We start from the raw sequence: 23,798 nt of genomic DNA, 5'->3' as shown, positions 1-23,798 counted from the left end.
AGGATTATCGAGAGGCAGATCAGGGGAAGGCTACAAAAGTTTTGTAGCTGCACTGAAGGTTCCCAAGAGAAAATGGAAGAAGTTTGGCACAACCAGGACACTTAAAAGAGCTGGTCGTCCGGCCAAACTGAGCAATTGGGGGAAAAGGGCCTTAGTAAGAGAGGTGACCAAGAATCCAATGGTCAGTCAGATTGAGCTTCAGAGATCCTGTGTGGAGATGAGACAAAGTTCCAGAAGGACAACCATCAGTGCAGCCCTCCACCAATCTGGATTTTATGGCAGAATGGCTAGACAGAAGCCTCTCCTCAGTGCAAAACACATGAAAGCCTGCTTGCAATTTGCAAAAAAGCACATGAAGGACTCAGACTGATGGTTTTCTGGTCTGATGAAACCAAGATTGAACTGTTTGGCCTCAATTCTAAAACGTTCTGAGTGGAGGAAACCAGGCACCGTTCATCACCTGCCTGATACCAATCCAACAGTGAAGCATCATGCTGTGGGGTGTTTTTCAGCAGCAGGGACTGGGAGACTGGTCAGGGTTTAAGGAAAGCTGAATAGAGCAACGTGCAGAGATATCCCCCAATGAAAACCTGCTGCTTGGAAGCTGGGATACATTGTGATGTTGGGACAACCATCCTCTCTGGTACCTGTGGTATTGGCCATTGGCCGGGTGTGGCCCTTGCCTCCTCCGAGGATGGTTCAGTGTTTGAGACACCATCCCTTGACCTGTTGGTTGGAGGTTAAGTGGATGTAGTTGGCTGGCAGTGACCTCATGGTGCCATAAAAAGTGGATGGCGTGTCTATAGATCTGAAATGGTCAAAGATCACCAATTGCTTGGCAGACAAAAAACTGGACACTGAGGTCACATGACTGCTGTATGAACAGAAGGTAGCACTCTGGGCCTGTGACAGGTTTTGAGAATTGTGTCAATAGCATCAGTTTGATATTTGTTAAAGACACTTTTGGGCTCATTCAGGATTTATTGACAGGTGTATCTAACCTGCAGTTGACCTCCAAGCTTTTTTTGCATTCATGCAGACTTGTATTGGAATGCAAAATCTGATGCGATCAAAACCCCATCAACACAAACCTTAAATGTAGAGAACAACAATGTAACACTATCATCCCCATATTACTGAAGGTTATATGCTGCCCTCCAAAAAAAGCCTCATTTTTTAAAGGTTCTTTCTATGCCATAACGTACAGCTGAGTGACTCGGGAGAAAGAATGTGTTTTACGGTCATCCCCATGTTTAGTAAGCCTTATTTAGCTTACTTTTTATTTATTGACACCCACATTTAAAACACACCAAAGAGTTGATCATCTTTGAAGAATTCAAGCATTTGTTTTTAACATTTTCCATATCAGACTAGTGTTTCAATCTTTTTACACACATATCTGAGGAAAGCTAGCATGTGGTGGCAGCAGTAAGAGGGTCAAGTAACACTGGACTGAGTCTGTCCCAAGTGGTATATAGGAAATTTAATAGAGCACTGCAATAGCAAGAACCATAAAGTCCCTGCTCTCACTATTCCAGTACTTCCTCACCACCAAATAAACACTACGCAACTATCAACTTTCTGGTAAACCAACTTTTCTCCATTTCTACATGACCAGTCACGTACAGTGCCTTGAAAAAGTATTCATACCCCTTGAAATGTTCCACAGTTTGTCATGTTACAACCAAAAGCGTAATGTGTATTTTAATTTTGATTATAGTTAGGTCCATATATATTTAGACCGGCAAAATTTTAGTTTTTTTATTTTATGTTTATTTATTTATTTACCAAAACATATTCAAGCTATAGTTCTATAATGGATATGGGCTGAAAGTGAACACTCTCAGGTTTACTTTTAGGGTACGTACATCCAAATTGGAGGAAGGGTTTTGGAATTACAGCTCTTAAGAGTGGCCATCCCCCCTTTTTCAAGGGACCAAAAGTAATCAGACAATTGAATCAAAAGGTGTTTCGTGGCCAGGTGTGGGCTACTCCTTTGTTATTTCTTCATCAATTAAGCAGGTAAAAGGTCTGGAGTTGATTCTAAGTGTAGTATTTGAATTCAGAATCTATTGCTGGGAACCTACATTATGCGTTCAAAGGAGCGGTCCATGCAAGTGAAACAGGCCATTGTAAGGCTTCAAAAATGAAACAAATCCATCAGAGACATAGCAGCAACATTAGGAGAGGCCAAATCAACAGTTTTGTACATTCTGAGGAAAGAAGAACGCACTGGTGAGCTCAGCAACACAAAAAGGCATGAACGTCCATGGAAGACAACAGTGGTGGATGATCCTCTCTATGGTAAACAAAAATCCTCTATATGGTAAACAAAAACCCATTCACAACATCAAGACAGGAGGTGGGCGTATCATTGTCAAAGTCTACAATCAAAAGCAGACTACACAAGAGCAAATACAGAGGGTTCACCACAACGTGCAAACCATTTATAAGCCTGAAGAACAGCAAAGCCAGATTAGACTTTGCCAAAAAACATCTAAAAAAGCCAGACCAGCTCTGGAAAAGCCTTCTTTGGACAGATGAAACAAAGATTAATCTGTACCAGAATGACGGGAAGAAAAAAGTGCGGAGAAGGCTTTGAACAGCTCATGGTCCAAAGCACACAACGTCATCTGTAAAACATGGTGGAGGCAGTGTGATGGCATGGGCATGCATGGCTTCCAGTGGCACTGGGTCATTGGTGTTTATTGATGATGTGATAGACGACAGAAGCAGCCGGATGAATTCTGTAGTATTTAGAGATATACTGTCAGCCCAGATTCAGCCAAAGGCAGCAAAGTTGATTAGATGGCGTTTCACAGTACAGATGGACAATGATCCAAAACACACTGCAAAAGCAACCTAGGAGCTTTTGAAGGAAAAGAAGTGGAATATTCTGCAATGGCCGAGTCAATCACCTGATCTCAACCCAATTGAGCATGCATTTCACTTGTTGAAGGGAAAACTAAAGAAACAAAGACCCACAAAGAACAATTGAAGACAGCGGCAGTTAGAGCCTGGCAAAGCATCAGAAAGGAGGAAACCCAGTCTTTGGTAATGTTCATGGGTTCCAGACTTCATGCAGTCATTGCCAGTAAAGGATTCTCAACAAAATATTAAAAATGAACATTTTATTTATGATTATATTCAACTGTCCAAATACTTTTGCTCCCTTGAAAAAGGGGGATGGCTATTCGTAAGAGCTGTAATTCCTAAACCTTTCCTCCAATTTGGATGTATATGGACCCAATTGTATGTGATAGACCAACACAAAGTAACACATAATTGTGAAGTGGAAGGAAAATGAAAAATGGTTTTCAAAATTTTTTACAAATAAATATCTGGAAAGCGTGGCGTGCATTTGTATTCAGCCCCCCGAGTCAATACGTTGTATTTGGGGATGTCTCTACCAGCTTTGCACATCTACAGTTTGCCCATTCTTCTTTGCAAAATAGCTCAAGCTGTCAAATTAGATGGGGAGCATCTGTGAGCAGCAATTTTCAAGTCTTGCCACAGATTCTCAATTGGATTTAGGTCTGGACTTTGAGCCATTCTAACACATGAATATGCTTTGATCTAAACCATTTTCACTGTAGCGCTTTCTGTATGTTTAGGGTCGTTGTCCTGCTGGAGGTTGAACCTCCGCCTCAGGTCTTTAGCAGACTTACAGGTTTTCTTCTAAAATTGCCCTGTATTTGGCTCCATCCATCTTCCCATCAGTTCTGACCAGCTTCCCTGTCCCTGCTGAAGAAAAGCATCCCCACAACATGATGCAGCTGCCACCACCATGTTTCACATTGGGAATGGTGTGTTCAGGGTGATGTGCAGTGTTATTTTTTTGCCACACATAGTGTTTTGCTTTTAGGCCAAAGTTCAATTTTGGTCTCATCTGACCAGAGTGCCTTCTTCCACATGTTTGCTGTGGCCCCACATGGCTTCTTGCAAACTGCAAACGGGACTTATGGCTTTCTTACAACAATGGCTTTCTTCTTGCCACGCTTCCATTAAAGGTCAGATTTGTGGAGTGGATGGCGAATAGTTGACCTGTGGACAGACTCTCCTTGAGCTGTTGATCTCTGCAGCTCCTCCAGAGTTACCATGGGCCTCTTGGTTGTTTCTCTGATTAATGCTCGCCTTGCCTGGCCTGTCAATTTAGGTGGACGGTCATGTCTTGGTAGGTTTGCAGTTGTGCCATACTTTTTACATTTTTGGATGATGGATTGAACAGTGCTCCGTGAGATTTTCAAAGCTTAGGATATTTTTTCATAACCTAACCCTGCTTTAAGCTTCTCCACAACGTTATCCCTAACATGTCTGGTGTGTTCCTTGGCCTTCAATATGCTGTTTGCTCACTAATGTTCTCTAACAAACCGCTAAGTGCTTTACAGAACAGATGTATTTATACTGAGATTAACTCACGCACAGGTGGATTTACTATTAGGTGACTTCTGAAGGCAATTGGTTCCACTCGATTGTAGTTAGGGGTATCACAGTAAAGGGGTCTGAATACAAATGCACGCCACACTTTTCAGATATTTGTAAAAAAAAATTGAAAACCATTTATCATTTTCACTTCACAATTATGTGCCACTTTGTGTTGGTCTATCACATAAAATGCCAATAAAATACATTTGCGTTTTTGGTTGTAACAAGACAAAATGTGGAAAATTTCAAGGAGTATGAATACTTTCTCAAGGCACTGTAGCTCCAAAGAGAGCTTAATTTGTATCAATTTCTCCATATCCTAAAGTAGTGGATCTTTGCCATGTCTCAGCCAGGAAACATTTTACAGAGGCTTTCATAGAAATAATTTACCATTGCTTATACCAGCTGCCATTAGCAATTTTTTAAAATACTTTATTTAGGACAAAGGCAAAGGTAAAATAATGTCAAATGCAAAAGTCTCTTAAACGCAGATGAGAACCAATCAAATTAACTGACAACCAGACAAATTAAGACCATGTAATTTGGCTAGTCCTTATTACCTGTACTTAGTGAAACCTCTAAGCAAATCACACAGAAAGCTTCTTGCCAGAGTGCCATCCAGTTTTTCAAATAATTAAAAGGGTTGGGGGTATGATGCCCAAGACAAACAGCCTACAGCCATAGGAAATAGTGTCTCTATTGGGGGTGATAGAATGGAGGACTACAAAGGAATGAGAAGGGGAGAAGCAGCAAAGTAGCAGGGGAAGGCAGGCAGGGCTGGAGGCTTATAAAGAAAGTGGAGAGTGCATCAGAGGAATACATCTGCACTCACAAATTGTCTCCCCAGTTTAAATAGTAGCATTAAAGTTCAGGGTTTCATGCATTAGCTATATTAATGTGGTGTAGATGGCCCCTCCTAAAATAAGTTACATTTGAGAAGTAAGAAAGGACATTTCAGGGGTACCAAGTATTTTAGAATGTTAATTCCTGATGGTATAGGGTGGCTGTGAAGTCCTCCATTCTTTGGATTTCTTAATTTTGTCAAACCAGAGGGATATGGAGGAGTAAAAGTCTGCTTCCACAATGCATTTACACAAGCGTGTGCAGAGATGAACATTCAAGAAAGCTTTGTATTGAGTTTAACGGACATGGTTAAAGTGCAGTAGATAATTCACAGGATGGTGGCCCAAGTTCACCGAGCTAATCTGAAGTGCAAGCCGTTGTACTTTCACCCAGAATGGACAAATCTACAGGCAACTCCAAAAGACATTGGGAGAGTAACTGGAGAAGAGGAGCAGCAAAGGTTAGAAGACTGAGGGTATATCTTTTGGAGAAGCATCAGTACCCTATACTATTGTGAAAAAATCCTAAATGCCTGTTCTTGGCACTTGTTGCCTATTGGCGACATGTAAACAAGACTGCCCCCTCGATTTGCACTGAGGTGAGCATCATTTAAATCTCTCACTTATGAATATAGGGTGGGAGATATCCTGCTGGAGGAACTAAAAGGAGTTTACACATCTGAAAAACAGTAAAGCTGTCCATAGATGGATAGAGATTTGAACAACAATTATCACAACATTCTCAAAACATGCGAATATCGTTAGAAAGATTTTGTTAACTTTTATCTTTTGATTTTGCAATGAATGGACTTTACCGTTCACTAAAAACCACATATGCTGTTAGATCAGTGGTTCTTAACCTTTTGGAGGTACTGAACCCCACCAGTTTCATATGCGCATTCACCGAACCCTTCTTAATTGGAAAAATAAAATATGATTTTTAAAATTCAAAACATAGGTATATATTTATACATAGGTGCACAAAATGAACAAAACCATTAAGAACAAAGAACAAATATAGAGTCTACAAACTAATATATGGTATACAGTATATATTTCAAAACTGATATATATATATATATATATATATATATATATATATATATAAATATAAATTAGAACTAGACATTCCCAATTATTTAAGATATAAGTGTGAAAAGGTTTGACAATTGAAAATATACATATAGTAATTCATCCCCCATAGTAATTCATTCCCCCTATAGTAATTCATCCCCCCTATAGTAATTCATCCCCCATATAGTAATTCATCCCCCATATAGTAATTCATCCCCCATATAGTAATTCATCCCCCATATTAATTCATCCCTTATATAGTAGTAGTAAGTAAGTAGCAAGTAGTAAGCCAAGTCCCCCCTGTGTCAATTCACTTACCTTTGCTCCGCGCGTTCCTCTCGCCGTATTCCCGCGCCGTTCCGGTCTTCAGGGCGGACTGTGAGAGGAGCCTAGCTCCTCTCACGTTCGTCACGCTGCCCCGCCTACACACATCCTGACAGCCAATCACTGGCTATCAGGATGTGAGTGGCAGCGAGACTGGCCAATCATTGCATTTGAGCGCGCTGCCCTGGCTGTTTTTTTTTTTTGGATCACGCTGCAGAGTCCCTGCCGCCCGAGAGGAGGGAGAGGAGCGGGCGCCCGGCACACAAGAGCCGCATTAAAGCATGTAAAGAGCCGCATGTGGCTCGCGAGCCGCGGCTTGCCGACCACTGGGCTAAGCGATGTTGCGTGACCACCTGCAGCCAATGATGGACAAGCGGGGCATGTCATCACGAATCATATGAGTCGGGTGTGGGTCTTCACCTCCGCCGAACCCGCGAGACTGACTCATCGAACCCCTGGGGTTCGATCGAATCCAGGTTAAGAACCACTGTGTTAGATACTTATTCTTTTGAGAAAAAATTTTCATCCTGCTCCTTCAAATTTTGTTCGAAACCAAACATCGATTTGACCCACTAATGATTAGAAAAATTAAACTTTCTTAGAACATTCTTACCTTGGAATGTGCGTTAAAAATTCTAGCCATCTATGGCCAGACTAAGTGGAGGAGTTACAACTTCTCGCTACACAGGTTTCAGAAAGGAGTAGTAGGTCTAGGCCCTAGGCATCAAACACCCTAGACTCTAGGGTGTTTGATCTGTTTCAGGGTAGCTTTCAAGGAACTGATAAATAGACCAAATGTCAATGAGTGGGACAAGGATATTTTGTATTGCATATTAACGAACTTTAACATGTCAATTTTTATTTACATTAAAATGTTCAAAATTATTTATATACAAAAAGACACTGTATTTATACATACACACACACACACCTGCCAAATTTTAAATAACAGGAATATTAGTTTGAACATATTTGTTATTGTCAAGACACAAATTAAAAAATACTGTTTTTGTTAGCTAAATATTAAATAAACCTTTGCATTCTCATTTTGAGTGAGCTGCTGCAGTGGGGCTCCTATTAAGGCTCTCCATTTGCTTCTTTGGTGATAAAGGACTGTTTACAGAACTCTTCTCTCAGAACTAAAAAATACAGTGCATTAGGCTAACAGATGACTAATGCAAAAGTTTAAAGAGGTTGTAAATTCTATGCATGAAGATAAAAAAAAAAAAAACCTTCTGTGTTGGCCTTCCATAGCCCCTCCTGATACTCACTTGAGCCCCCTCTCAAACCAGCGATGTGCACAAGAGCCTTGGCTGTCCCAGGACTCCCTCTCCTCTTTGGCTGAGACAGCAGGAGAAGCCATTGGGTCCCACTGCTGTCAATCACAGTGACAGTGAGGGCGGGGACTATATCTGTGTGTCGTTGGATTGCATAGAGCAGGGCTCAGGAACAAGCAAGCACCAGTGCCTCCCTATAGCAAGTGGCTTGCTATTGGAGGCACTGGTCAATGGGGAGGAACCAGGAGAGTCAGCAGGTGACTCAAGAAGAACAGGATTGGGACTACTCTATATAACATGTTTGTTATTTCTTTTTAAGCCAAACCTTTAACCAGTAGCCTACAGGGCACTTATACCCCCTTCCTGCCCAGGCCAATTTCCAGCTTTCAGCGCTGTCGCACTTTGAATGATAATTGCACGGTCATACAACATTGTACCCATATGAAATTTGTATAATTTTTTTTGTGACAGATAGAGCTTTATTTTGGTGGTATTTAATCACCTCTGGGTTTTTTATTTTTTCTTAAACCAAAAACCACTGAAAGTTTTGAAAATAAACGTTTCCCTTAGTTTTTGTTATAAAATTTTGTAAATAAGTGATTTTTCTCCTTCACTGATATGTACTAATGAGGCGGCACTGATGGACACTGATAGGTGGCACTGGTAAGTGGCATTGACAGACATCACTGATGGGCACTGAAAGACAGCACTGATATATGGCACTGATAGGCGGCACTGATGGGTGACACTGAAAGGCAGCTCAGATAGCAACTGATATATGGCATTGATGTGGTACTGATGGGCACTGGCACAAGGCAATGATGAGCACTGACAGGTGGCGCTGCTGGGGCTACACTAATCATCAGTGCCCTGATGATCAGAGCACATGTCCCCTCCGCGGAAAGCCGATTACTGGCTCTCCTCTCCTGACAGTTTGAGAGGAGAGAAATGCCGATAACCGGCATTTCCCTGTTTACATGTGATCAGCTGTGATTAGACACAGCTGATCACATGACCGAGCCAACATCTTCAGCTCTTTCCGAGGGACACAGCGCACCACCGATCACTGCGCTGCGCGCTCCCTGAGCCACGCATGCGCGGTGAGAATGGGAGGTTGTCATATGACGTCCTCCCAGAACGAGAGAACCACCGTCATATTACTATATGGCGGATGGGAGGTGGTTAAAGACTAACAGAACCTATGAGAAGAAAGTGTCTGCTCTGCTGTCACTTTAACGATATCCCATAGGGTTTGTAAAATTTACTACTGATTTAGAAAATCGTCAAAAAAGAAAATGACAACTTAGCAGTACATTCTTTTAAAGACCTGAATTGGTTTACATAACCTTATCATTTACTGCCACTATGCCAATTCAAGAAAAAAATACAACACCCAAGCTGAAAATTGCAAAGAGCATTTACTATATGCTGTAATATATCACAATCAAGTTTCTGGCTTTCTTTAAACCTTTCCTGAGGATAAAACAATGAATCTCAAGGCTTAAATGGGATCACTAGCCAAAACCTGGTTTGTTCTGTCTACACTTCATTACTCTGAGCCGCATTCAAAAAGATGTCATTGCATTTTATAATAATCTCTATACAACTTCTACCAGATGGCTTGTTGAACAGAATTTACCTGAAGGGCAAATCAATCATCAGTCTCTCTTCTCTAAACGGTGATTTACAGCCTTGTTTTGTACATGTTCTCAGGGAAATTGTGTCCATCAGATTTTTCACTATTTCTACAGCTGTCTGCCATTCATACAGTGATATTCCAGTAGTGCCTCTTCTGTGCAAGTAGTAAGCTAGTATAATTTAAAATAGAACTTTAGTTTCCTGATAATCTGCACCACATGCAGTGTACAGCCTGGCTCAATCTTGGCATGCTGAAAATAGTATCCGGAACAACGTAACTCCTGTGCACATGATCAGTGGCCATTCGATAGCAGAAGAGGATGGCCACAGGAGACAAAAGATGAGGTGAGAGATATAGCATTGGATAGAGTGGCAACTAAAGTACTTTATATAAATGATAGAAATTCTCTGCAAAATCTCAAAAAAAAAAAAAAAATTAAAAATAAAATAACCTATGTGTGTGTTAATGTAGCTGCAATGCACTATAGGTGACCTTACAAAGACAACCTATATGCAAACAAACATGAAGTGCTGCGCTACATTAAATATTACTCCATAGAAATCCTATTTTCTTCATGATATACCTTTTCTGCAACAAAAAAATTCTTAAATCCACTTAAAATTTACAAGAGTCCCACCACCACTGTGATGCTGCTAAATTAATAAAAATGTACAAATACTTAATTCCATCTAATACTTAACACAGGTACAGTTGTTTTCAAAATAACAAAATAATAGTAGTCAGACATCACTAACCTGATCAATCACTGTTTTTGGTAGAAATGATATTTCTACATGGCAAATAATTTACTAGCAGGTGTAGTAGAGGAATAGAAATCCAACAGACCCAACAGTCATGACATGCATGCTGCTGATTCTGTGTAATTTAATCACTAATTGAAAGGGGCATGTTCAAAATAATAGCAGTGTGGAGTTCTATTAGTGAGGTCATTCATTCTTTTAAAAACAGGTGGCAATTATTGCCCTTATTTAAGGAAGGAAGGCAGCAAATGTTGTACATGCTGGTTACAGTGCATTTCTCTCTGAAATTCTGAAGAAAATGGGTCGTTCCAGACATAGTTCAGAAGAACAGCATACCTTGATTAAAAAGTTGATTGGCGAGGGGAAAACATATAAAGAAGTGCAGAAAATGATAGGCTACTCCGCTAAAATGATCGCAAATGCTTTAAAAGGGCAACCAAAACCTGAAAGACGTGGTAGAAAGCGAAAAACTACCATTCGAATGGATAGAAGAACAGCCAAAATGGCAAGGACTCAGCCAACAATCAGCTTCAGGAAGATCAAAGAAGGTTTAAAGTTACCTGTGAGTACTGTTACAATTAGAAGACGCCTATGTGAAGCCAAGCTATCTGCAAGAAGCCCCCGCAGAGTCCCACTGTTGAAAAAAGACGTGCTGAAGAGGTTACAATTTGCCAAAGAGTACATTGACTGGCCTAAAGAGAAATGGCACAACATTTTGTGGACTGATGAAAGTAAGATTGTTCTTTTTGGGTCTAGTGGCCGGAGACAGTTTGTCAGACGACCCCCAAACACTGAATTTAAGCCACAGTACACTGTGAAGACAGTGAAGCATGGTTGAAGCATCATGATATGGGGATGTTTCTCAGACTACGGTGTTGGGCCTATTTATCGCATACCAGGGATCATGGATCAGCTTGAATACATCAGAATACTTAAAGAGGTCATGCTGCCTTATGCTGAAGAGGAAATGCCCTTGAACAAGACGACCCCAAACACACCAGTAAACATGCAACATCTTGGTTCCAGACCAACAAGATTGATGTTATGGAGTGGCCAGCCCAATCCCTGGATCTTAATCCAATAGAAAACTTGTGGGGTGACATCAAAAATGCAGTTTCTGAGGCAAAACCAAGAAATAGAGAAGAACTGTGGAATGTAGTCCAATCATCCTGGGCTAGAATACCTGTTCACAGGTGCCAGAAGTTGGTTGACTCCATGCAACACAGATGTACAGCAGTTCTCAGAAACAGTGCTTATACAACTAAATATTAATTAAGTGATTCAAAGGAAAGCAAAATCTTCAAACATTTTTCAGTTTATATAGTGAATGTTTGAGTTTGTAAAGAAGAATACAAACACTGCTATTTTTTTTTGAACAGTCTAATATTCACTTTTCTTCAATTTTTTTTTAGAGGAACAACACAAATTTGATATATTTTTCTTCATGTTTTGATTTGGAATAGAATGCGTAGTGTTCCCAATGCATTTGTGTGTATGGAAATAAAAGCTATTAGAAGGATTTTGAGCTTTATTCACTTTTTTCAACACACTGCTTGAACACAACTGTATGTGATCCATAAACATGATACACCAATATATACTTAATGTGGTCATATGAAGGTAGAGTGCCCCCTTGTGTAATAAACTGTGTTGAGTGGAACCACAAAAGTCCAACTGGTATTTTTCAGTCAAACAGTTCCAATATAGTGCAAGCTTGAAGAGTAACGATATCTTCAGTGACTCCCACCACCATTCACTTTCCACTCTCACTTTAACTCTTGACCTATATGCAGGTCACCATATGCCTTCCCATTTAAGGGGTCTAAATGTTTAACAGAACGTTTCCGCCTCCTTCCTTCAATATCTTTTTGTGGGTTACACCATATCATCAGATAGTCCAAATGAGATCTCATCCGCAGTTAGCTCAGATGATACAAGAAACTATACAAAATGCATTATAGTTTAAAAACACCAAAAACATTTACAGTGGCGAAAATCATTATTTGATCCCCTGCAGATTTTAGTAAGTTTGCCCACTTACAAAGAAATGAAGGGTCTATAATTTGTTATCATAGGTGTATTTTAAATGACAGAATTTCAACCAAAAATCCAGAAAAAAAACACAAAAAAACACATGATACAACTGTTAGAAATTGAGTTGAAAGTGATTAAAATAAGTATTTGATCCCCTACCAACCAATATTAATTCTGGCTCTCACAGACTGGCTATGTGGTACATAGATTAGACCTAACAAATTTAAGAAGGTGCTCCTATGACAACTTATGTGCATAAAAAACACCTGTCCACAGAATCTCTTTCCTCCATTCAAACATGGACAAGACCAAAGAGCCATCAAAGGATGTCAGGGATTGTAGACCTGCACAAGGCTAGAATGGACTACAAGACCATCATCAAGAATCTTGGTGAGAAGGAGACAAATGTTGGAGTTATTATTCGCAAATGGAAGGAATACAAAACATCGGTCGCCCTCGCTTTGGAGCTCCATGCAGGATTTTGCATCATGGGGTAAGGAGGATAATGACAAAAAGGGAGGGATAAACCCAGAACTACACAGGATGAGCTTGTACATGATCTCAAGGGAGTTGAGACTATAGTCACCAAACAAATCATTGGTAACACAACATGCCACCATGGATTGAAATTCTGCAGAGCCTGCAAGGTGCCTCTCCTCAAGAAGGCACATGTACAGGCCCCTCTGAAGTTTGCCAACGAACATCTAAATGATTCAGAGAAGGATTGGGAGAAAATGCTGTGGTCAGAGGAGATCAAAATTGAGCTCGTTGACATTAACTCGACTCACCATGTTTGGAGGAATAAAAATGCTGACTATGACCCTAAGAACACCATCCTTGCAGTCAAGCACGGAGGTGGAAACATGCTTTGGGGCTGTTTCTCTGCTAAAAGGTACAGGCCAACTTTGCTGCATTGAGAGGCCAATGGATGGGGCCATGTATTGTAAAATCTTGGATGAGAACCTTCTTCCTTCAGCCATAATGCTGAAAGATGGGTAGTGGATGGGTCTTCCAGCATGACAATGACCCAAAACATACCACCAAGGCAACAAAGGAGTGCCTCAAGAAGAAGCACAATAAGGTCATGGAGTGGCCTAGCCTTAATCCTATACAAAATTTATGGAGGGAGCTGAAACTGAGTTGCCAAGCGACATTTCTTTGTAAGTGGGCAAACTTACAAAATCTGCAGGGGATCAAATAATTATTCTCCCCACTGTATTATACCAATAAAATTACACTCACAAATCACAGATAGATCAAATTCTGATATGCCTTTAAAATGTAAGATGTCAATATCACCAAGCCCTTGCATCATTGTATGGACTTCTTTCTGGTAACCTGATAGCCCCTTCTGAGGCGTTTCATAACTTCCTGTAACTTCTTCCCAGGGCAAACACCATAACCAAGCTATCCTACACACACACACACACACACACACACACACACAAATATATATATCCCTCTAGTATTGTGGCAATCACGGTGGCCAAGTTCCAGACTACATCTGCCATTTTGCCTGAGTCTACGGGTATTTAACTCAGAACAGGAGTATACACCTATCATGGTCACAATTGTTTGGGTTATCTTTGCCTAATAATTGTATAACAGCAGCGGTGGCCATTTTGTTGGCTATGCCCACCATTTTCCTCAAGTCTACAGATGTAAATTTTCTTCGAAAATAGTTAAATAAAAAGTGGAATACACACTTAATGCAGTTGCCATTTTTTTTCGTTATCCTTACCTAATGATTACGTTACAATAATGGTGGCCATTATATCTGCTATAGCCGCCATTTTCCCTAAGTTTAAAGATGTAAATTTGCTTAGAAAATATGGGAAAAGGAGGACGGTATGGCGGTCACCATTTTTTTGGTTGTCTGACTTCGGGATTTCCCGCAAATGACTTTATATACATATCAGACTTTAATAACAGACTATCTAAAATGCTGTACCTTTAATCTCAACATTGTGTGATCTAACTATAACTGCTTATGCGTGTGTACATTAAAATACTCTATTGGATTGACAATGAATCCTTCTAATTTAATATTCCTGTAAACAAATATGAATATAAAAGGATGATAACCCCTTTCGATTTATATAATTTATAATAAAATCGATGGACAGATACCAATACAGGATAAACAGAGGACCATACATTTACCATAATCTTAGATTATAATAAAGAATACAAGAAAGCAGAGCAAATTAGAAAACATTGGTCAGTTCTTTTAACAGATAAATATTTGGGCACTATACTTCCAACTAACCAATTATATCAATATCCCTATTCAGTCTCCACACTTGCAACAGTAGGGTCCAAAGAAAACTGCTTGAAGCTCAGCAAATTCATAAAATGTCACTTAAAATTTCACATATGCTTAGAAGTAGAGCCCCTCTGTAGCTGTCTCTTGGCTGTGGTATTGAAATACTACAGACAAATGCATTCATATCTGGATGGCATTTGAATTCCAGTGTACAGACAGTTGGGGCTGTAAGGGCCAGCACTGTAATATACAAAGGCAGATGCCATTTTCTGAATTGTTGTCGTAGGAAAAAGATTGTGCATTTTTAATGACCGCAAATTTTGAGCTTAATTGCAGTGTTTACTTTAGAAGTATGTTTTAGTTCGCTTTCACAGTTTTACAAGCTTGCGCTTCCATATTTTTGCTGTTTGACTAAACACACATGGCCTATAGATTGGCGCAGTGTTTCTCAACCTTTTTTCATTTGCAGCATAATCTTCAGGCACTCCATTTTAAAATGTAAATTTCAACAGCATCCACATAAGTTGGACACCCAACATTAGAAGAGAACCCCGGCGACCTTCTTATCAACCGCTGAAGTCGGCAGTTGATAGGATGCTGGATGGTATGCTGCCTACGGTTGTAATGTTGCACAATGACAATCTGTGGCTTTGTGTAACAAAAAAGAAGGCTTGATCCACCCGTTGGCTTGAACACAATTTTTAGGCATTTTTCTAAGGCACCCCTAAAGAACCTAGAAAGCGCCCCAGGATGACAGAGGACCCTGGCTGAAAATGGCTTGATTAGTCACTAGAGGTAGTTTCCAGTGACTAAGTGCAATAAGATATTAGGCACATAAGAAGCAACCTATTTTCATTAGGGATGAAAGAATCTGCCTGGTTTTGTTCTCAGTTTTACCAATTTTACTCAATGTTTGCAAACTTTGTGGTGACCCTCTCTGAAGTTTAATGGGGGGAGGGGGGCAAATCTTGCTATTCTATTTAAGCCATTTAGAGGACCAATAAACAAGTTACTATCAAACAGATAGCATGGGAAAGTTTTATAGTGAAGGAATTGAGTTATCCATTCTATCCAATTATTGACGCTGATGGCTCTAGCTATACAGTGCAATATAGGTGGTTCCTTATTTTTGATGGAAAAAAATTCTCAAAACTTGAGGAATCATCACGGACCCATGATAGCACCCAACCAGAACCTCATTCCCAGTTTTCATTGAGTCAGCCAACTCATACTTGCAATATGAAAAGAAACAAAATGCAACCAATGTGTCACACTGCAAAGCACAGCTTGCACATGTAATGAACACAGCTGCCCTGATGTACAGTACATATACAAATTAATAATTTGACAGGTGGCCACAGAGGGTCTCAGGGCTTGTTATGGATGGGGTCTATGAGCTGCCCAGGCTGTGGTGGTTTCTTATATAAAATACTGCACTGCATTTTTTCCCCTGCAGCGAGAAGCCACTGGAGCTTACAAGGGGTGGGGGACCTGTGAAAGAGAGAGAGCGAGAACCAGACTTGTGGATACGAAAAAAATGCAAAAGTCTGTTTTACGTGGACAAAGACTTTGGTAATTTTTTTTTTGTTATTAGTGGCCATTTATGACTTTTTTTTTTAATCTTAGTTAACGCTAAGATTCACAGGAATTTATTTTCTTGTTTTAAACCTATTATTGCACTAAACTACGAGCCTGAAGCCTCTGTTAAATTGCTGAGCTGTGGGAAATTCAAAAAGGAAAAAATACAGGTGGAGACATGGACTTTGCTTTGAAACTGCTATTTCTGAGTTCCATGTGATTGTATTTGGCAGAACAGAAAGTTTTTAAAACATTAACAAATACTGGGAAGTCTATTTAAATCATACTGGTATTTTTTTTTTTTTCATGTTTATCTATGAAAAAAGAACTATGTATTCCTTTAAAAGGATTGCAAAAATTCCAGTTAAACAAGGAGAGTGTGAATCAGGCAAATGTTTGCTTTCTTTTTCGGGCAAGTTCACACCAAAACCATAGGATGTGATGCCAACGCAACTACAAGGCAGTCTGCCTTATGCCCAACGACTTACTCCACACATTGCATTTGCTTACGTTGAAAGAAAATAGGAAAAACTCTACTTTTGTGCTTTACATCACATTCTGATGAGCTGTAATACTTTACAGAACATAGAATTAAAGTGGTTGCAAACCTATATAAAGAAGATTAAAAAAAAAAAGTGGCTGTAAACCTTGGACACCTTGCCTCTATACAAAGCACTGAGTGTGAATGTCTTTTTACTGCCTCACTTCTGAAAGGTTTTCCTGACACCAACTGGTAAAAAGGTGATGGAGGAAGGGAGCTCTAGCACACAGCCTGTGACTGATATCCTTAGTTATACATGTTCTCCATGTACTGTGAGTCCCATCCCTCCAATCAGGGCTCAGAATTGTCCTGAGATCTGTATTGTGACACTTCAGATCCCCGCCTCCTGCTTTTCAGACCCGAGATATTCTGTGTAAATTATGGACTTTGAACTGATTCAGAGGACAGATTGATACAGATAACCAGGTACAACTTATGTAGGAGGTTTTGTTTCTTCTCTGTGTATCACCTGAGGCCAGTCACTTCACTGGGTATATGTAAGGATTTTCAACCACGAATATTGAAGTTAAAAAAAAAGAAAAAGAAAAAGAAACAAGCACTGCAATGCACTATAACAACGCAGAATGTGGTCACATCACACAAGTATTTTGTGCTAATCAATATGTTCTGTAAATGAATCCTTACAGAATAAATCGGCACCTTGTCAGCCCTACCTCACAACCCACTGCTGTGAACAGCCCTGACTTTGCCCACAAGCAGCAGACAAGTGGGTCGAGTCTACTGCTAACAGGTCATCATTTTCTATCAGTCAGAGGCACCCCTGCCAACGTATCTGCAATGTTCCTCAAGCAGCGCAGGAGGTTTCTATCAAAAAATGTACGCAATCAATGTTTGTAACAAATGTACATAATCCTCATACCAGGTCTTTCTTATTCCCTAACTTCCTGTTTAGACACTAAGACAGGAAGTGAGAAAAATGTCTCTAACAGAGACACAGACATTGATAAAATAGGATTTCCTTAGGTTCATTAAAAGTGACACTAAACTCTGGTTTAAAAAATACATTCTATTTAAGTACGTATTCCTAATTAAGAAAAGTACCTTCTGCTGCTCTCAGCTTCCTCCAAATTTTTTTTTTTTTGCTGCTGTGCTCTGACTTCCTGTTAAGTGGGTGGCTACGTTTGTTCTCCATTGTCACACTGTAGGTAATAGCATAGCCGCCTTCTGTTTCACGTTCATCATGTGCTAGGGACTTAGGACTATGAGATGTGTACTGTGAATAGAACAGTGCACATGACCACAACTAAGGCACACTGTTCATTTCAAACAAAGGGGGAAAGGGCGAAGTTCAAGAGTTTACAGAGGATGTTAAAAGTAGGCAGAAAAAACCCAGTAAGAAATGATTTAATGAAAAACAGATTATAGGGCAATTATCTAGTGAATGTGTATGGATAATTTTTTGAAAAATAAGGATATTGTTTAACGTCACTTTACAGTGTTACTAAACCCACAACATTAAAATCAGTCTGTATATGCAGTAAGGCATGCTTGTTATACTCACTGTGGAATCTAAGGGGTTAATCCTCTGCATTGTGTAAAAATGCCCTTTGATCCTGACTTCTCTGATCCTCCCCTATTTCCAGTGTCTCCCTCTAATTTCCTGATAAGACATATCGTGTGGAGACACTGCACATGCTCAGTTTGGTGTGTATGGCTAGAGTGTTTTTTTTTTCTTGGTAAAGTGCATGTGATCACCACAGGGCCAATCATCACTGCCCAGACAGAGGTCAGGGGCTCTGCATCCTCCTAGAGAAAACTATATGGCCTTACAGCTCAATACTACACATGCTTGTAAGACCTTCTGACACCTCCAAGCAGGCAGCATAGTGGCTAAATGGTTAGCACTTCCGCCTGGCAGTACTAGGGTCATTGGTTCGAATCCCAGCCACGGCACCTCCTGCCTGGAGTTTGCATGTTCTCCCTGTGCCTGCGTGGGTTTCCTCCAGGTACTCCGGTTTCCTACCACACTCCAAAGACATGCTGGTAGGTGAATTGGATCCTGTCTAAATTGTCCCTAGTATGTATGAATGTAAGCTAGGGATCTTAGATTGTACACCCCTTGAGGGTTAGGGACTGATGTGAATGTAGAATATGTATGTAAAGTGCTGCGTAAATTGACGGCGCTATATAAGTGTCTGAAATAAATAAATAAGTCAGAATGTTAAGGGCATCTCCGCTAGCAATAGGGAATACAAACTCACAGCCTTTGCAAATGATATCCTCTTGTTCCTTTCAGAACCATATACCTTCCTGCCTAACCTTATGCGGGACTTGGAGCACTTTCAAACCATTTCCAACCTCAAAATTAATTACAGGAAATCCTATGCACTTAATGTTTCCCTCCCCTTGGAAGTTGTTCAATGTTGCCGAGACACTTTTCCATTCAATGGCAGTCATAGGCCATCACCTATCTGGGGATCCAATTTACAGCCAGCCAATCTATCCGAGCCATTTGCCAGGAACTTTGTTCCAGACCTACTAAGTATGCAACAAGACTTACAAATATGAAACGAGCGCCACCTTCCTCGGTTTGGTAAGGCAGCATTATTAAAAATGACTGTGCTACCAAGGTTTCCATATAAAATTACAGACTATCCCGATATGGTTATCGCCCACCTTTTTTGCAGCATACAAGGCAATGTGTGAAATTTTTATGGAAGCGACAGCCTCCTCTTATAAGCTGTAAGGCTGTATTGGCATACCCAATATTAGAACACACCATTGGGCGTGTCACTTAACTAGAGTAGTGGATTGGAGGCTCCGTAATTCCGTTAGATTGGGCAGACTTGGAGAATACATTTCACTGCTTAACTTGGGTTCCTTGCCCTGGAGACCACTCCCACATACTCCTGGATCTTTACTTAACCACCAAACGATAGGTGCTACCCTTTGGAGTTTATGTGAGTGCTGTAAAGCCACTTCATTATCTACTCCACTCATTCCCTTTACTTCTGTTTAGCAACTTTTTTCCTGGTGTCCAATCACCTGAAGGTAGCTTGCATATAACCCATGGTTTACAAATACAAGTAAAAATATATCTCTTGCCTGGAGTTGGGTTTTAACATTTTAGAGTGAAACCACTAATATCTTATAAATAAACCTTTGAATTTTCCATTAAAATTGTTAGAATCATCACTATCAATAATTTTCACATTCCAGCAGCATGTAGTTGCTCTTGACTGAGATAAATAACCCCTCATTATCCAAAAGACTGATATACAATGATCAGTTAGAGAGATGTTTAAAGCCAACATTTTATCAAGCTATTCATTTAGCCAGGCTTCATTGCCTTTATTTGTAATCCCAATTATAATGAACTGCAAATGCATGGGCGTAACACATTTGCACAGAATTTATCTTGATAAATTTACTATGTGAAGTTTTTATTTTTTTATTATGAAAGATTCATAAAATATAGTTTACTATTAGGAGCTACACAGACACTATACATATATAAAGCTAAACTATAGTATATTTATAGTGAATACACATCTAAAGTATAAGGCTTCATTCACGTGGCCCTGGACCAATAAGGAGGAGCATATTTTTGCGCCCAGGAGTCACAGACTGACAGATGGTGCGGCTGTGCACATATAACCGTACATCTGAGCGGTTACATGCATACAGAGACAGATGAGTGGATCATATGTAAACTGTCTGTATCCAGGGCAGCTCATCTGTCATGTACCCATGTAAACATTCAGATGTGTGGTTACATGCACAGAGCCAGGGCATCTGTCATTGATTTGTACATGTCACTGGCCCCAGCAATTCGCATACACCTATGACTAAAGGGCGCAAAAATATACTCACACATCACCTTACAGATTTTTGCACTATTTTGTATATAAAACACTTATGAAAAATTACTAATATTTGTAAGGTAAAAAAAAAAACACATTGTAGAAGGTCTATCCCGGAAGTTATCTGCCTTTGGGAATGCGGAAAAATCTCAATGGAAAATAATATAACTTACCAGAATGAATACAGATCAAGACAAAACTGCCACCCAGTGGAAAATATAAACTGCATAACTTGAATTTCTACCAGAAAGACTGCCAATCTCTTAGGGTGCTAGATTTAAAAAAACATTCAAACTGCTTTATCAACCAGAACAAATTGGCTAGGACAGCCTCATGATCTCAGACTGAAGGACACAAACTAAGGAATTTAGATAAGCAATGTCTTCACAGAGATTACAAATCTGCATACAGATAGGACAGCAAACCAATTGCAAAAAGTAACACAAAAAAAACAAAAACAAAGTGTTGCACTGAACTAAAACATCAGTACTAACCAAAGATAGAGCGTGTTCAGTGACAGCCAACTGTTTCCAATCTACTGCTGCTCAAACTATGCACTTCTGTCTGCTGCACTTGTCCTGATGTACTCACAATGAGCAAACACCACAAAGACACTTCTGATGGTTGCAAGAACAACAAAGTTTGGGCTGCTTATCAGATTATGAACGGAGAGTTGATGCCTCTTGATCAACTCGTTTTGAAACCCCTCCAGTCGTCACTCTATTTTCACAGCCTACCTCATCAATAAAAATAACAATATAACCAGATTAATGTCTATCAACCACGGTTATTGCAAGAGACATTCTGGGATTTGAATCATTATCCCTGTGAGACACAGTCTATCACTCAAACTGTTCATTTCCCACCTACACTCACATGCCTTGACCTTATTAATTGCTCAACCTTTAACAGATTGACTCATAAATATGTCTAAAATTACTATTTACTACCTAAATTATTATTATACAAGATTTATATAGCGCCCACAGTTTGTGCAGCGCTTTACAAAAAAAACTATTTGGTAGAAGAGGAAACAGAGGGCCCTGCTCATTAGAGCTTACAATCTAAGAGGAATTGTTGAGTGGTACAAAAAGGTAATAGCTGTGGGGGATGAGCTGATGGAGGGAATAAAAAGCAGTTCACTAGTTAGAAGCAGGATAAGTGTCTTTAAAGAGAAGGGTTTTTAGGGTTTGTCTAAAAGGTGGATAGATTAGGAGATAGTCTGACAGATTGGGGTTGGGAGTCCTGGAGGCAAGCATGGGAGGAGGTTACACAGGAACTGGAGAGCAGAAAGTCTTGGGAGGATCGAAGAGAGCGGTTTGGTTGATATTTTGAGACCAGGTTGGTGATGTAGCTGGGGGCAGAGTTGTGGATGGCTTTTGTAAGTTGTTGTTAGTATTTTGAATTTTATTCGTTGGGTGAGTGAAAGCCAGTAGAGAAAATGGGAGAGGGGTAGCAGACACCGAACGGTTGGTAAGGTGGATGAGCCTGGCAGCAGTATTCATGATGGACTGGAGGGGGAATAGCCTAAGTAAAGGTAAGCCAATGAGGAGGGAGTTGCAGTAGTCGAGGCGAGAGATGACCAGGGAATGAATTAGCAGCTTTGTAGTATCATTGGTTAAAAAGGGTCGTATTCTGGAGATTTTGTGGCGGTAAACCGGAATAAACATATTTAAAGCCGACCATAGAATACAAAGCAAGGTCCACTTAAAGTGACCATGCCCCCCATACACATCATAGACTACGGTATGTACAAAAAGTACCTGTAAAGAAAAAAAAGTTGAATGTATACTTGCCTTACCCCTAACCTACACATCACTGGGCGCAACATTGCTTGCAATAGTAACAGAAGATGCACTCTGTCCCACTGTAAAATCTTATTGTGCCTAGGGACAACATGCCTGGGTTCCTCCCTCTAATGGGTTTCACTTAATAAAGCTTCATTGTAGAGTGGGAGCAAACAGGAGGGGCTTTACACAAATTAATAATTAGTTTAGAGTTGATGTGTTCGGCTCCCATTGCCTTTACTACATAGGTACTTGTTAAGCAAGTGAACATGTATACTTTAGTACACACAGATCAAAGCCCTGGTTGTACAGTATGTTTGTGTGTAGATCTAGGTTGAATGGTCATTAAAGGCTAATGCAACTGAGCACTTTAGTTTAGTGCGTCTGAGATCAGCTGGTACATTTATTTTATCCCTCCGTGAAAGTAAATGCATGCTAATTACATGTTACATGTATTGCAAGCACCACTGTACACCGGCCATAATGAATTACATCTTGAACAGTCACTTCTAGAAAGCTTTAAAAAAAATTCACATATTTTTGCAGGTAAAAAAAACTTGCATTTATTGTATTTATTTTCTTGGAGCCTACAGAGTACTGCATCCATGATCAGCAGGACATCCCGTCCTGCTGATCCCGTGGGCAGACAATTATTAGAAAGCAGGAAAATCAAGAACTACGAGAGTGCTCACCAGTGCTCTTGAAGTTTATTGAGAACTATGATCCACTGTGGCAGACAGTAATAGTAAATGTATTCACCGACTGCTGTGAATGAATTATGAAGCTATGTGGGCAGAGCCCAGCACTGCTGTGCGCTTTTTAAATTGTGACAGCAGCTGCAGGGAGAAGAATCCCCTGCTCATTGTCACAACGGGGAGGGGGGTGGGGTGCAGGCAGGTGATCTTTGGTAACAAATTATACCCTAAATATGGGTGTAACATGTTACCAAAAGTGAACCTATCCTTTAACCACTTTCCCTCCTGAGGATTTACTCCCCTTAATGACCTTTTTTGCTACTCGGCGCTGCACTAATTCAACTGATAATTGCAGGATCATGCAATGCTGCACCCAAACAAATTTACGTCCTTTTCTTCACACAAATAGAGCTTTCTTTCGGTGGTATTTGATCACCTGTGCGCTTTTTATTTTTCACGCTATAAACAAAAAAAGACCAAAAATTTGGAAGAAAAATTATATTTTTTACTTTCAGTTATGAAAAATATATAGTAAACGCAAAGTTAATTATAAATTTAGGCCAAAATGTATTCTGCTACATGTTTTTGGTAAAAACAAAATCCCAATAAGTGTATATTGATTGCTTTGTGTGAAAGTTATAGCGTCTACAAACTATGGTATAGATACTGCAATTTACGCCACTTTTTGCTATACAGCGCTGCGCTAGTTTAACGGACAATTGTGCGGTCAT

At 40.0% G+C, this 23,798-nt stretch overlaps 1 protein-coding gene across 4 annotated transcripts in view; it reads right to left on the bottom strand.

The window, feature by feature from the left end:
• The window catches only part of PARG (poly(ADP-ribose) glycohydrolase), a 246,362-nt gene that overhangs the window by 3,795 nt on the left and 218,769 nt on the right, over positions 1-23,798 (bottom strand). The gene's annotated exons all lie outside the window — the stretch shown is intronic.

This window comes from Staurois parvus, unplaced genomic scaffold (assembly GCF_062004578.1).
Source record: "Staurois parvus isolate SC_StPar_1 unplaced genomic scaffold, SC_StPar_1.0 ptg000234l, whole genome shotgun sequence".
Lineage (NCBI taxonomy): Eukaryota > Metazoa > Chordata > Amphibia > Anura > Ranidae > Staurois > Staurois parvus.
The sequence above is the reverse complement of the archived record's forward strand: the minus strand, read 5'-3'. Positions and strand labels throughout refer to the sequence as shown.